The sequence below is a fragment of the Arachis ipaensis genome, chromosome B5 (genome assembly GCF_059453495.1).
Source record: "Arachis ipaensis isolate K30076 ecotype BB chromosome B5, ASM5945349v1, whole genome shotgun sequence".
NCBI lineage: Eukaryota > Viridiplantae > Streptophyta > Magnoliopsida > Fabales > Fabaceae > Arachis > Arachis ipaensis.
The window spans coordinates 93,453,664-93,468,294 of NC_142440.1; the positions used below are offsets into that span (position 1 = coordinate 93,453,664).

The 14,631-nt window shown below is 37.7% G+C and overlaps 1 non-coding gene across 1 annotated transcript; it reads left to right on the plus strand.

Annotated features, from left to right (window-relative positions):
• The first annotated feature begins 2,313 nt into the window (after positions 1–2,313).
• LOC148565009 (small nucleolar RNA R71) lies at positions 2,314–2,422 on the plus strand. The gene has a single exon (XR_015884802.1). It is a non-coding gene; the product is annotated as a small nucleolar RNA R71 (small nucleolar RNA).
• Positions 2,423–14,631: the final 12,209 nt, after the last annotated feature.

Genomic DNA, 14,631 nt, shown 5'->3' on the forward strand with positions numbered 1-14,631 from the left:
TTTGAATTTGAATGGTGAGGTAGGTGGAGTTTTATGATGGATGGATGTGAGTGGTGAAGAAGTTATGGGCAAGAGGGTAGGATTTGATAGGTGAATGGTGTTTGGGGAAGAGGTATTAATGTGATTGGTCAAGGGTATTTGGGGAAGAGTGTTATGGAAAGGTGTGAAGAGGAGAGAAGAAGAGGTGGGGTAGATGGAGATCCTGTGGGGTCCACAGATCCTGAGGTGTTAAGGAATTCTGCTCCCTGCACTATTCTGGCGTTTAAATGTCCTCTGTGTGCCAATTCTGGCGTTTAACGCCAGCTCTGCTACCTTTCCTAGCGTTAAACACCAGTCTGCTACCCCTTTCTGGCGTTTAACGCCAGCCTGATGCCAGACACCCTTTTTTGCCGTTAAACGCCAGCCTGCCTGCCATTTCTAGCGTTTAACACCCAGAATGCTGCCAGACTGGGCGTTAAACACCCATTCTGCTATCCTTACCTGTCCTTCAGGGTGTGCTGTTTTTGATGCTATTTTTTATTTTTCTTTAATTCTACAGCTGTTTTTTATGACTTCACATGATCATCAACCTAAAGAAAACATAAAATGACAATGGAATATAAATAAATATAATAACATTGGGTTGCCTTCCAATAAGCGCTTCTTTAATATCAATAGCTTAACAGTGAGCTCTTAGAGAGCTTCACAGAGACTCAGAGCTTAATGGTGGCCTCCCAACACCAAACTTAGAAGTTAAGTGTGGGGGCTCTGTTTGACTCTTTATTGAGAGAATCTTTTCATGCTTCTTCTCTATGGTTACAAAAGAAGATCCTTGAGCCTTAAACACAAGGTAGTCCTCATTCAATTGAAGGACTAACTCTCCTCTGTCCACATCAATCACAGCTCTTGCTGTGGCTTGGAAGGGTCTTCTAAGGATGATGGATTTATTTTCATCCTTCCCAGTGTCTAGGATTATGAAATTAGCAGGGATGTAAACGCCTTCAACCTTCACTAAGACATCCTCTACAACTCCATAAAACTGTTTCCTTGATTTGACTGCCAATTCTAGTGAGAATTTAGCAGCATGTACCTCAAAGATCCCTAGTTTCTTTAGTACAGAGAGTGGCATGAGGTTTATTCCTGACCCCAGGTCACACAGAGCCTTCTCAAAGATCATGGTGCCTATGATACAGGGTATTAAGAACTTTCCGGGATCCGGTTTCTTTTGAGGTAATTTCTGTTGAACCAAGGCATTTAGTTCATTGATGAGCAATGGAGGTTCATCCTCCCAGGTCTCATTACCAAATAACTTGGCATTTAGCTTCATGATTGCTTCTAGATACTGAGCAACTTACTCTTCAACAATATCTTTATCTTCTTCAGAGGAAGAATACTCATCAGAGCCCATGAATGGCAACAGTAAGTTCAGTGGAATCTCTATGGTCTCTGTATGAGCCTCAGATTCCTTTGGTTCCTCAATAGGGAACTCCTTAGTGGTCAGTGGACGTCCATTGAGGTCTTCCTCACTGAAAATCACTACCTCTTCCTCCTCTATAGTTTTGGCCATGTTGGGTATATTGATGGCCTTGCACTCTCTCTTTGGATTCTCTTCTGTATTGCTTGGGAGAGTACTAGGAGGGATTTCAGTAACTCTTTTACTCAGCTAACCCACTTGTGCCTCCAAACTTCTGATGGAAGACCTTGTTTCAGTCATGAAACTGAGAGTGGTCTTAGATAGATCAGAGACTATGGTTGCTAAGTCAGAGAGGCTCCGCTTAGAATTCACTATCTGTTGCTGAGAAGATGATGGAAAAGGCTTGCTATTGCCAAACCTATTTCTCCCATCATTATTATTATTGAAGCCTTGATTAGGCTTCTGTTGATCCTTCCATGAGAAATTAGGATGATTCCTCCATGAAGGATTCTAAGTGTTTCCATAGGATTCTCCCATGTAATTCACTTCTTCCATTGCAGGATTCTCAGGGTCATAAGCTTCTCCTTCAGAGGAGGCTTCTTTAGTATTACCGGATGCAGCTTGCATTCCAGTCAGATTCTGAGAAATCATATTGACTTGCTGAGTTAATATTTTATTCTGAGCCAATATTGCATTCAGAGTATCAAACTCAAGAACTCCTTTCTTCTGAGTCATCCCATTATTCATAGGATTTCTTTCAGAAGTGTACATGAACTGGTTATTTGTAACCATCTCAATGATTTCCTGGGCTTCTGTAGGCGTCTTCTTCAGATGAAGAGATCCACCAGCAGAGTGATCCAATGACATCTTGGACAATTTAGACAGACCATCATAGAATATACATAAGATGCTCCATTCTGAAAGCATGTTAGAAGGACACCTTCTGATCAATTGCTTGTATCTTTCCCAAGCTACATAGAGGGATTCACCCTCCTTCTGTCTGAAGGTTTAGACTTCCACTCTGAGCTTGCTCAACTTTTGAGGTGGAAAGAATTTGGCCAAGAAAGCATTGACCAACTTTTCCTAAGAGTTCAGGATTTCTTTAGGTTGTGAGTCCAACCATATCCTAGCTATGTCTCTTACAGCAAAGGGGAAAGCATAAGTCTGTAGACCTCAAGATTAACCCCATTGGTCTTAACAGTGTCACAGATTTGGAATAATTCAGCTAAGAACTGATGAGGATCTTCCAATGGAAGTCCATGAAACTTGCAATTATGCTTCATTAGAGAAACTAATTGAGGCTTAAGCTCAAAGTTGGTTGCTCCAATTGCAGGAATTGAGATACTTCTTCCATAGAAGTCAGAAGTTGGTGCAGTAAAGTCACCAAGCACCTTCCTTGCATCTCCACCATTGTTATTATTTTTGGCTGCCATCTCTACTTCTTTTTCGAAAATTTTTGTTAGGTCCTCTCCAGAGTGTTGTGCTTTAGCTTCTCTTAGCTTCCTCTTCAGAGTCCTTTCAGGTTCAGGACCAGCTTCAACAAGAATGTTCTTATCCTTGTTCCTGCTCATATGAAAAAGAAGAGAACAGAAAAGAAGAGGAATCCTCTATATCACAGTATAGAGATTCCTTTATATGAGTAGAAGAAGAGAAGAATAGAAGAATGAGGTAGAGAGAGAATTAAGAGAATTCGAACACAGAGAGAGCAAGAGGGTTCGAATATTAAGAAGAAAAGAAGTGTTAGTAATTAAATAAATAAATAGAAAGAGATGAGAGGGAGAGAGTATTCGAATATTAATTTAAAAGAAAAGAAAAATATTTTTGTTTTTATTTTAATTATTAGTTAGAATTTGAAAATATTAAAAGAAATAAAATAAAATTAGAATTTAAAACAATTAGTTAATTAAAAAGAATTTTGAAAAAGTAGGTAGTGGTTTTTGAAAATTAGAGAGAGAAAAGTAGTTAGGTGATTTTGAAAAAGATAAGAAATAGTAAACTTTTAAAATTAAACAAAAAGTCAAGTAGTTAATTGAAAAAGATTTGAAAATAAATTTTGGAAAGATAAGATGTTAGAAAAAGATTTTGAAATTAAATTTTGAAAAAGATATGATTGAAATTTATTTTAAAAAATATTTGAAAAGGAAATTAAAAATATTTGATTTTAAAAATTAAAGTTGATTATTTGACTAATAAGAAACTAAAAGATATGATTCTAGAATTTAAAGATTGAACCTTTCTTAACAGGAAAGTAACAACTTGAAATTTTTAAATCAAAACATTAAATGTTAGCAATAATTTCGAAAATTATGAATTAAAATTAAGAAAATATTTTGAAAATTAATTTTGATGGATTTTTGAAAAACATGAAAGAAAAATGAAAAAGATTTGATTTTTGAATAAGATTTGAAAAGATAGAATTTTTAAATTGAAATTTTGACTTGACTGACAAGAAACAACTAAATTTAAAATTTTTTTGACTAAGTCAATGCAAAATTTCGAAATTTATGAGTAAAATAAGGGAAAGATATTTTTTTTATTTTTGAATTTTTAATGAGGAGAGAGAAAAACAACAAAATGACACATGACATAAAAATTTAAGATCAAAACAAATAATGCATGCAAGAATACTTTGAGTGTCAAGATGAACACCAAGAACACTTTAAAGATCATGATGAACATCAAGAACATATTTTTGAAAAGTTTTAAGAAAAGAGACACATGCAAGACACCAAACTTAAAAATTTTTGTACTAGGGACACTAACAATTTGAAAATGCATATGAAAAACAAGAAAAGACAAAAAACAAGAAAAATTAAAGATCAACCAAGGAAAATCATCAAGAACAACTTGAACATCAAAGAAGAACACAATGCATATATTTTCGAAAATTTAAGAAAAATTAAAAACATGCAATTGACACCAAACTTAAAATTTGACACAAGACTCAAACAAGAAACACAAATTTTTGGTTTTATGATTTTATTAAATTTTTTTTTTGTATTTTTTTTCGAAAATACTTTGGAAATAGAAAATAAAGAAATTCAAAATTTTAATAAGAATTCCTGGAATCGTGCAATATTAGTCTAAAGCTCCGGTCCAAAAGAATTAGACATGGCTAAATGGCCAGCCAAGCTTTAGCAGAGCATTACATACAACAGCCAAATTGATAGGAACCAAAAGGCTCCTGCAAAGATAAGTGGAAACCTCAGTCCAAAAGATTATACATGGCTTAACAGCCAACTTGGCTTCAACATATCTCATGAAACTCTAGAATTCATTCTTAAAAATTCTGAAGAAAATTTTTTTTTCTTTGAATTTTTCAAAAATAAAAATAAAAATCTTAAACATAAAATAAAATTACCTAATCTAAGCAACAAGATGAACCGTCAACGGCGCCAAAAACTTGGTGCACGAAATTGTGATTCACACTTTTCACAACTTTGCACAACTAACCAGCAAGTGCACTGGGTCGTCCAAGTAATAAACCTTACGTGAGTAAGGGTCGATCCGACGGAGATTGTCGGCTTGAAGCAAGCTATGGTCATCTTATAAATCTTAGTCAGGTGGATTCAAATGGTTATGAGGTTTTGGTAATTAAAAGATAAATAAAACATAAAATAAGATAGAGGTACTTATGTGATTCATTGGTGGAAATTTCGAATAAGCGTTTGGAGATGCTTTGTTGCTTCTGAACCTCTGCTTTCCTATTGTCTTCTTCCAATCATGCGTGCTCCCTTCCATGGCAAGCTGTACGATCCTCTCGGATGAAAAATACCAGGTACGATCTCTGCACGGCTAATCAACTGTCGGATTTCTCGTCTCGGATGAAAAATACCAAGTACGGCTACCGTATAGCTAATCATCTGTCGGTTCCTGCTAGCGTCGGAATAGGACCCTTGTCCTTTTGCACACTGTCACTGCACCCAGCATTCGCATGTTTGAAGCTCGTCACAGTCATCCCTTTCCAGATCCTACTCGGAATACCACAAACAAGGTTTAGACTTTCCAGATCTCAGGAATGGCTGCCAATGGTTCTAGCCTCTACCACAAAGATTTTAATCTCACGGACTCGGTCCGTGTATTAGAGATCCAAGAGATACGCACTCAAGTTGTCACCCAATGACTACGCTGAGCTCAGATAGAACGGAAGTGGTTGTCAGGCACGCGTTCATAGGTTTGAGAATAATGATGAGTGTCATGGATCATATCATTCTCCAGATTGAGGTACGAGTGAGTATCTTAGAATAGAATCAAGCGTGATTGAATAGAAAACAGTAGTAATTGCATTAATTCATGAAGAACAGCAGAGCTCCACACCTTAATCTATGTGGTGTAGAAACTCCACCGTAGAAAATACATAAGTGAAAGAGGTTTAGGCATGGCCGTAAGGCCAGCCTCCAAACGTGAACAATTCTCCAAGTATAGTCTCAAAAGTTTGTAAAGATGACAAAAGTCTATCAAAAGATGTGAATACATTAGTAAAAAGTGCTATTTATACTAAACTAGTAACTTAGGTTTACAGAAAATGAGTAACTAAGTGCAGATAGTGCAGAAATCCACTTCCGGGGCCCACTTGGTATGTGCTTGGGCTGAGCATTGAGCTTTACACGTGCATAGGCTGTTCTTGGAGTTAAACGCCAGCTTGGGTGCCAGTTTGGGCGTTTAACTCCAATTCTGGTGCCAGTTCTGGCGTTTTACTCCAGAAAAGGATCTTTGGTGGGCGTTTGAACGCCAGTTTAGGCCATCAAATCTCGGGCAAAGTATGAACTATTATACATTGCTGGAAAGCTGATCGCCCCGAAGACTATGTTGGTATAGAATTTCTCAATAAAATCCCATTGCAAGTATAGCTCTTCCCAACAACAATCCTTGAGTATCAAATTTAGAAGGGAATTTGGTTGTCATAAGTTCAACCCCAATAAAAGTAACCGAAGTATTCAAACCTCAGGTCGTCTCACAAGGAATGGGCAAACATGTGCTTCAACATTGGTTAGAAATCCGGGGATGCAAATCATGAGCAAGAAATTAAACTAGGAATACCAACAAGCAAGTAATCTTGAGATGCAAGAAACTAATTCAAACAACTAGAGAAAAATGTACATAATTCCAAAATCATAAAATAACATCCAATGTAATTCTATTCTAAACTAAACAAGTAACTATAACTAAGACAAAGCAGTAAAGATTTTTGGGTTTTCAAATATGAATGATAAAAGCAACTCTTGGCTAGGCATGGGAATTGGGGTCACTATCCTTGTCTAATAACCATATCTTGACAATTATGAGGAACCAAACTCATTAAGTCTACTTCTATACTTGAAGTATGTTAAATGGTTTGGTCAACATCAACCCATAAGGTCCAACCTAACTACCAATTAACTTGGTAGTAGGCTAGTGTCAATGGCTATCAAATTCACCACTAAGGGTTCCCAAATCATCAAATTCATTAGACCCAATGACTCAAGTTTACCCAATTCCCTTAGCCTAGGACAAGAGTAAAGAGAACTACTCCATAATCAAAGGAAACATTTCATCAAACACATGGTAAGCATTAATAAAAGACCTATTTAAATTGCAATTAAATTGGAACTAACAAGTACCCACTAATAATTATCAACATACAATCACTCAAACAACACAATTAATCATGGAAATCATCAATGCAACAATAACAAATCAAGATCTACAAGATTCATGGAATGAGTATAAAATGACAAACAACAAGGAAACATAAAACTAACACAAGATCTAAACAAAATTATACTAGAAAATTCAAATTAAACAATTAAAAATAGTAATTAACAAGATCCAATTCAGAATTTAACAAGGGAAGATCAAATTAAAGCTAGATCTAGAGAGGAACAAGGGTTTCTCTCTCTAGAAGAACAAAGAACCAAAAACTAGCTAAAATTGTGTCTAAGTGTAAAATGATTGATTCCCCCTTTCCCCCTAGCATCCTTGGGTCTTTTCCATGTAGAAATAGCTTGAATTTGGGCCTTATGACCCTCATAAATTGCCAGGCACGATTTCCTTTAATAAGGTCACGTGCAGCTTTCCGCGCGTGCGCGCCATGCGTGCGTGCGCGCCGATTGCTTTTGTGATCCACGCATGCGTGCCATGTGCGCGTGCGCGTCGGTGGGATTTCTCTGATCCGTGCGGATGCGTCTATCCTTGCGCGCTGCTTTCAGCTATCCATATCCACGCGTGCGCGTGAAGTGCGCGTTCGCGTCGGTGCTAAAGTTCCCAAAATCCAAGTCTTCATGTTCCTCCCTTTTGTGCATGCTTTCTTTCTCTCTTCTTGTCCATTCTTGTCCTATAAATCCTGTAATCACTCAGCAAATACATCACGGCATCGAATGGCAATAAAAGAGGATCAAAATATAGCAATTCTAAGTCAAAATAAGCATGTTTTTCATCATGGAGCAATATTAGGAAGAGAACACAAAACCTAAGTGTCCAGACATATTATATATTACATAGAGGAAACCGAAACCATACCTTGGCCGATTCCCATTATGTTCCAAAACCCCAAATTGCGTGAAATTTGAGCTTCCAACCATAACCAAGTCACCAATGACTCCAACAAGCATCAACAATCACCAACAAGCTCCACTATTCAAGCTAATATCACATATTTCACATAAATCTAAACCTAATACTCACCATAAATGAATTCACAAGAGTTCAAGAACAACTCACATTAACCCAACAGTTTTGGAAGCCAAACCCAATGTCAATCAAGGGCTAGAGTGTACCCAAACACTCAAAATCACAAAATTTCACTTAATCCAAAACCCTAGAAATTTGAAATTTTGGAAGGAAAAAACAAAGAGGGATTTCATGCTTTTCTTACAAGTTTCTTGAGTGGATTTTGTAGAGCTCTTCGCAAGGATTGCGTGGCCGCAAACGGTGCGGCGATCAGAGCTCTGTAGCTCAAGATATAATCTTAAGAAGATGATGATGAATAGTGCTTCTTCTCTCTTCTCCCTCTTTTGCTTACAGCTCTGTGTGTGTGTTTATGAGAGTGAAAGGGTTCATTAATTGAACTTATATATGTTGGACTTGGGCCCAACTTAGGCCCGGTCCAGTCCGTTAGCATTTTTAGCCCGTTTGGCCCAACTTTGGGCTAAACCTTTAAAATTAACGCTCAATTTTCGACTTTAATTATTTTTCCTAAGGTTTTCTACTGTTTTCACTTTTTCTCGCACAGTATCGGGCAGACTTAAACCGGTTCAACCGGTTCGGCTACCGGTTTGCAGTTTTTCTCGGTTTTTCACAGAAAATACATTTTCTGGCTCAGAAAAATCTACTGAGTCCAAAAATCATATTTAAATCCCCTAATTCTCATTCTAAATTCTCAGAACCTAATTTGGGTAATATTAATTATCTAATTAGACGGTTAATTAGTCGCGGTTCTTACGTACGAACAGCACACGTTTCTTTAGAGATGGCAGACAAGACCATGAAGAAGCCATATGGCTTAGTAGAGGATGTGTTGGTTAAAGTTGAAAACTATTACATCCCTCCAAACTTCATTGTCTTGGACATAGGAGAGGATGAAGATGACAGTTTCATCTTTGGAAGACCTTTCCTAGCCACAGCCAATGCTATCATTGTTGTGGCTAAGGGAGAACTAACCCTAAAGTTAGGGGAGAATCACATATTATTCAAGATGCGTCATCCTAATTCTCCCTCTAAAAGAGAGATAACAGTGCAACACCTGGTGTGCTAACCCTCTCTTTCGGTGCAGAGCTCTGCAGAGCCCCTAGACATCAATTCTAAGTTTGGTGTTGGCCAGCCCTCAACAAACTCTAAGCACAAAGGTACTAAAAAGAAAGTACCTAAAGGCTGGAAGGACAAGAAAGTCCCAACTGAAGGCCTCTCACCTGGCATGAGAATTGTCTTCACTAGGAATTCAGTCCGACCACATACAGTGAGCCGTGTCCTACTTTAGAGCATGTAGAGCTCATTCATGAGAGGACAGGAAGAAAATTCACTATAAGGGACGAAAATCTGAGCCCTTACTCACCTCCTTAAGGAGCTGAAGGTCAAGCTAGTGACTTTAAAAGAACGCTTGTTGGGAGGCAACCCAACTTTTACTCAACCTTATTTATTTTATTTTCATTTTGTTTTTCTTTTAGTCTTAGAGTCATGATCATGTGCATCAGTCAAGAGACAGAATTCACAGCAGTGAAAACAGAACACTCCAAGTGGAGTGTTAAAGTTGAGCACCAACCAGGGAGCAGCCCCTGGGTGTTCAAACACCAGTGCAGAGAAGAAAGGAATGTGGAATTTCCTAGCCTCTCAGGACCAAGAGGTCCCACAGAAGCTCTGCCTACCCCACCTTCTTCCCCATTGATCATATTTTCTCGAGGACGAGCAAAAATCTTAAGTTTGGTGTTGCAAAAGCTTTGCTTTGTGACTTCTACCACTCTTAAGTATAGAAGAAGAGGATGGAGCAAACTAGAGAGCATGCACATGAGCATGTGCAGCCTCCTCAACAAAGGCAAAGGAGTTTCATAGAAGAGATCAAGCATTACATCGGATCCTCAAGGAGGAGTAGTGGCCACCATCATTCAGGTGGATTCGTTCTCTTTTACTCTTTTCCTGTTATTTTTCTATTTTTTGTCTGTTTATTTATCTATTTTCTTGTCCTAGTTGTATGATCATTTGCATTGATGTCTTTAAGTTGTAAAATATTCCATATATCTCTCAACTTGCTTAAATAAAAATTTTTATTTGAAAAGAATTGAGAGATGCATGAATTTCAAGTTTAAAATAAGATTAGTTTAATTAGTTTGATGTGGTGCCATTTGCTTTTATTTTCTGAATGTATGATTAAACAGTGCATGTTTGAAGTTGAAATTTTAGAATGTTGTTTCTTGAAAGAATAAGGAAAAAGGAAAAATATTATTGATAATCTGAAAAATTTGAAAATTGATTCTTGAAGCAAGAAAAAGTAGCAAAAAGCAAAAGAAAAAAGCATGTTGCAAAAGAAAAAAATTTTATATGCATGCGAAAAAGAAAGAAAAATGGCAAAAAAAAAAAGCAGAAAAATCCATTCTTGCCCAAAAATGCAGGAAAAAGGAGGGCAAATTGAAAAAGCCAGTAATCTTTTAAACCAAAAGGCAAGGGTAAAAGGGCCCAAGGGTTTGAGCATCAGTGGTTAGGAGGGCCCAAAGGAATAAAATCCTGGCCTAAGCGGCTAAACCAAGCTGTCCCTAACCATGTGCTTGTGGCGTGAAGGTGTCAAGTAAAAAGCTTGAGACTGAGCGGTTAAAGTCGTGGTCCAAAGCAAAAAGAGTGTGCTTAAGAACTCTGGACACCTCTATCTAGGGACTCTAGCAAAGCTGAGTCACAATCTGAAAAGTTCACCCAGGTAAAGTGTCTGTGGCATGAATGTTTCCGGTGGTAATACTGGAAAACAGAGTGCTTAGGGTCACGGCCAAGACTTAGAAAGCTGTGTTCAAGAATAAAAATAAGCTTAACTAAGAGAGTCAATAATATCATCTGGATTCTAAGTTCCTAAGGATGCCAACATCTCTGAATTTCAAAGGATAGTGAGATGCCAAAACTATTCAGAAGCAAAAAGCTACTAAGTCCCACTCATCTGATTTTAACTAAGCTTCATTTGAAACTTAAAAATTTATTGTATCTTATTTTTCTTTTGTATCCTACTGTGTTTTTAGTTGCTTGGGGACAAGTAACGGTTTAAGTTTGGTGTTGTGATGAGCAGATATTTTATACGCTTTTTGGTATCACTTTCATATAGTTTTTAGTAGTTTTTATAGGTTTTAGTGTTAAATTCATACTTTTGAATTCTACTATGAGTTTTTGTGTTTATGGGCAATTTCAGGTATTTTCTGGCTAAAATTAAGGAGCTGAAGCAGAAGTCTGATTCAGAGATAGAGAAAGCATTGCAGATGCTGTCCAAATCTGACCTTCCTGCATTCGGAAGAGCTTTTATGGAGCTATAGAAGTCTAAATGGAGCGCTCTCAACGGCCATAGAAAGCTGACTTCTAGAGCTTTTCAATAATATATAATAGTCCATACTTTGCTTTGGATTAGAAGGCCCAAAACTGGCGTCCGGCGCTCAAAGAGCAGAGCCCAGCGTCCAAAGGCCCAGAGAGGACCCTATAGCTAGCATTCCACGCCCAAGGAGCCTCATAGCACGTGGATCTCCTTAAAGCTCAGCTCAAATACTCACCAAGTGGGCTTCAGAAGTAAATTTTAGCATTAAATAGACTGTTTTACCCTTACTAGTCATCTGTTTAGTATTTAAGGGATTATATTCATGTAATTCGTACCTTTGGAGGAACAGACATCACTTTTCTCATTATACTCATTTTTACCATTGTTTTTACATCAGTATGAGTTTCTAAACCTCCTAGGTTGAGAGGAGGAGCCCTGCTGAGTCCTATGAATTAATAAAAGTATCATTGTTTCTCTTCGACCTGTGTTTGATTAATTCTAAGATGTATATTCGTTCTTCATCAATATGAATGCATTGAACTGGCATAACGTTATCACATTCTACATGGGGTCAGAGTGCGTATTTCATCAGACAATAATGAACCACCAGCTTGAATATATGTTTCTCAGACGGCTAATCCACGATTTCATATGGGACTTCTCGAGACATTAGTTCAGCCGATTTCCGGGGAGATTAGGGTCTCTTTGGTAGAGGCTAGAACCAAAGATACATCATTCTCTGATCTGGAAGATCCGACCTTGTCTGTGGCGTTTTGAGTAGGATCATGAAGGAGAATGGATTGTACGCACTTCATCCTTAAGTAGAGATGGATCCGCATTAAACCTGGGGTTTAGATCTGGAGGAGCATTGGTAGCTGCTCAAACCAGTGTCAATCACATACAACCTGCCATTGAAGAAATCACTCACAAGCAAGGATAGCAGTAGTACCAGAGTCAATTCAGAAAGATAAAGCAACTCCGACTCTCAACTCTATTCCTATTATTTACTATTCCCAGCATAAAATTCCTATCCTTATTTCAAATAATCCCATAAATATTTATCTATCAACCTTTTGATTCAATATGACTAAGACCTGCAAGACAACCATTGCTTGCTTCAAGCCACAATCCTCGTGGGATCGACCCTAACTCGCTCAGGTATTACATGGACGACCCAGTGCACTTGCTGGTACTGCTGTACGGAAATGTGGGGTTTGCGTACATACACCATTCACCCAGGTAAAGTGTCTGTGGCATGAATGTATCTGGTGGTAATACTGGAAAACAGAGTGCTTAGGCCCACAACCAAGACTCTAAAAAGCTGTGTTCAAGAATCAAAATAAGCTTAACTAAGAGAGTCAATAATATCATCTGGATTCTAAGTTCCTAAGGATGCCAACATCTCTAAGTTTCAATGGATAGTGAGATGCCAAAACTATTCAGAAGTAAAAAGCTACTACGTCCCGCTCGTCTGATTTTAACTAAGATTCATTTGAAACTTAGAAATTTATATCTTAATTTTCTTTTCTATCCTTCTGTGTTTTTAGTTGCTTGGGGAGAAGCAACAGTTTAAGTTTGGTGTTGTGATGAGCGGATATTTTATACGCTTTTTGGCATCATTTTCATATAGTTTTTAGTAGTTTTTGTTTAGTTTTTACTGAGTTTTTATAGGTTTTAGTGTTAAAATTATATTTTTGGATTTTACTATGAGTTTTTGTGTTTTTGGGCAAATTCATGTATTTTTTGGCTGAAATTGAGGAGCTGGAGTAGAAGTCTGATTTAGAGACAGAGAAAGCACTGTAGATGCTATCCAGATCTGACCTGTTTGCATTCGGAAGAACTTTTCTGGAGCTACAAAAGTCCAAATGGTGTGCTCTCAATGGCTATGAAAATCTGACTTCCAGAGCTTTCCAGCAATATTTAATAGTCTATGCTTTACTTCGGATTAGAAGGCCCAAAACTGGTGTCCAATACCTAAAGAGCAGAGACCAATGTACAATACCCAAAGAGGACCCCCTAGCTGATGTTCCACACCCAAGAGACCTCATAGCACGTGGATATTACCAAAGCCTAGCCCAAACACTCACCAAGTGGGCCCCAGAAGTGAATTTTATCACGAAATAAACTGTTTTACCCCTTACTAGTCATCTGTTTAGTATTCAAGGGATTTTATTTATGTAATTCAAACCTTTAACCACCATATTCGCATATCATACACGTTTCATCACTGTTTCACATCAGTATGAGTTTCTAAACCTCCTAGGTTGAGGAGAGGATCCCTGCTGAGTCCTATGAATTAATAAAAGTATTACTGTTTCTTCTTCGATCCGTATTTGATCTATCTCTAAAATGTATATCTGATCTTCATCATCGTGAATAGGATGATCTGACAAATTATCTCTGTTCATCACAATAAGACAAACGTGCCTGACAAACACCCATGTCTACTTGGGTTCGTGTGAATACTTGGAAGGAAAGAACGAGCCAACACCTATGTTTATACATCTCTCAGACGGTTAATCCACTCTCGAGACACCAGTTCAGCCGATTGCCGGGGAGATTAGGGTCTCCGTGGTATAGGCTAGAATCCAAAGAAGCAGCGTTCTCTGATCCAGAAGATTCGACTTTATCCGTGGCATTTTGAGTAGGATCGCCAAGAGAATGATTTGCTAAGAGCATCATGTAACAACCCTGATTTTCGAGTATACGAGATCTTTTTCGAAGGCACGGAATCCTCCGGAAGATCAGTAAGGGGAGAACCTCTGATATATCATCAAGTATCTCGATCCTCATTGTCATTATGTCATATTTAAGCTAGAACCTCTTCTGAGGCAAGCTCGATAATGCAATCGCGAAGAACCTAGTTTTTGAACCGTATCAGTTGGCAGTTTTGATTCTGATTTTCGTAAATAGTCTCTGTTTGACGAACCGAACTCGATTCATGAGAGGAGAGAGATAATAGTATAATATTATCATTATATTAGTATTAGAAGCTTCTTGAATAATATTATAAGGTTACCTGGTCTGTTTTAGTTAAAAACAGGAAATCGGTTTAACCGGGTTCACAGTTTACTGGTGCAGCATAGCACCGGCACTCTCTGATGACTTTAGCAATTCTAAGGCCTCATTATACATGTTTTATTCTCATATTAAATATGTTACTAGTGTCTTTTATGCTAGTAGCTCAAGAAATAATTTTTAGAGATGTTTTTACGAATGTTCCAATACATCTAGTTTTAGTAGTTATACACCTGAGATATTTTAA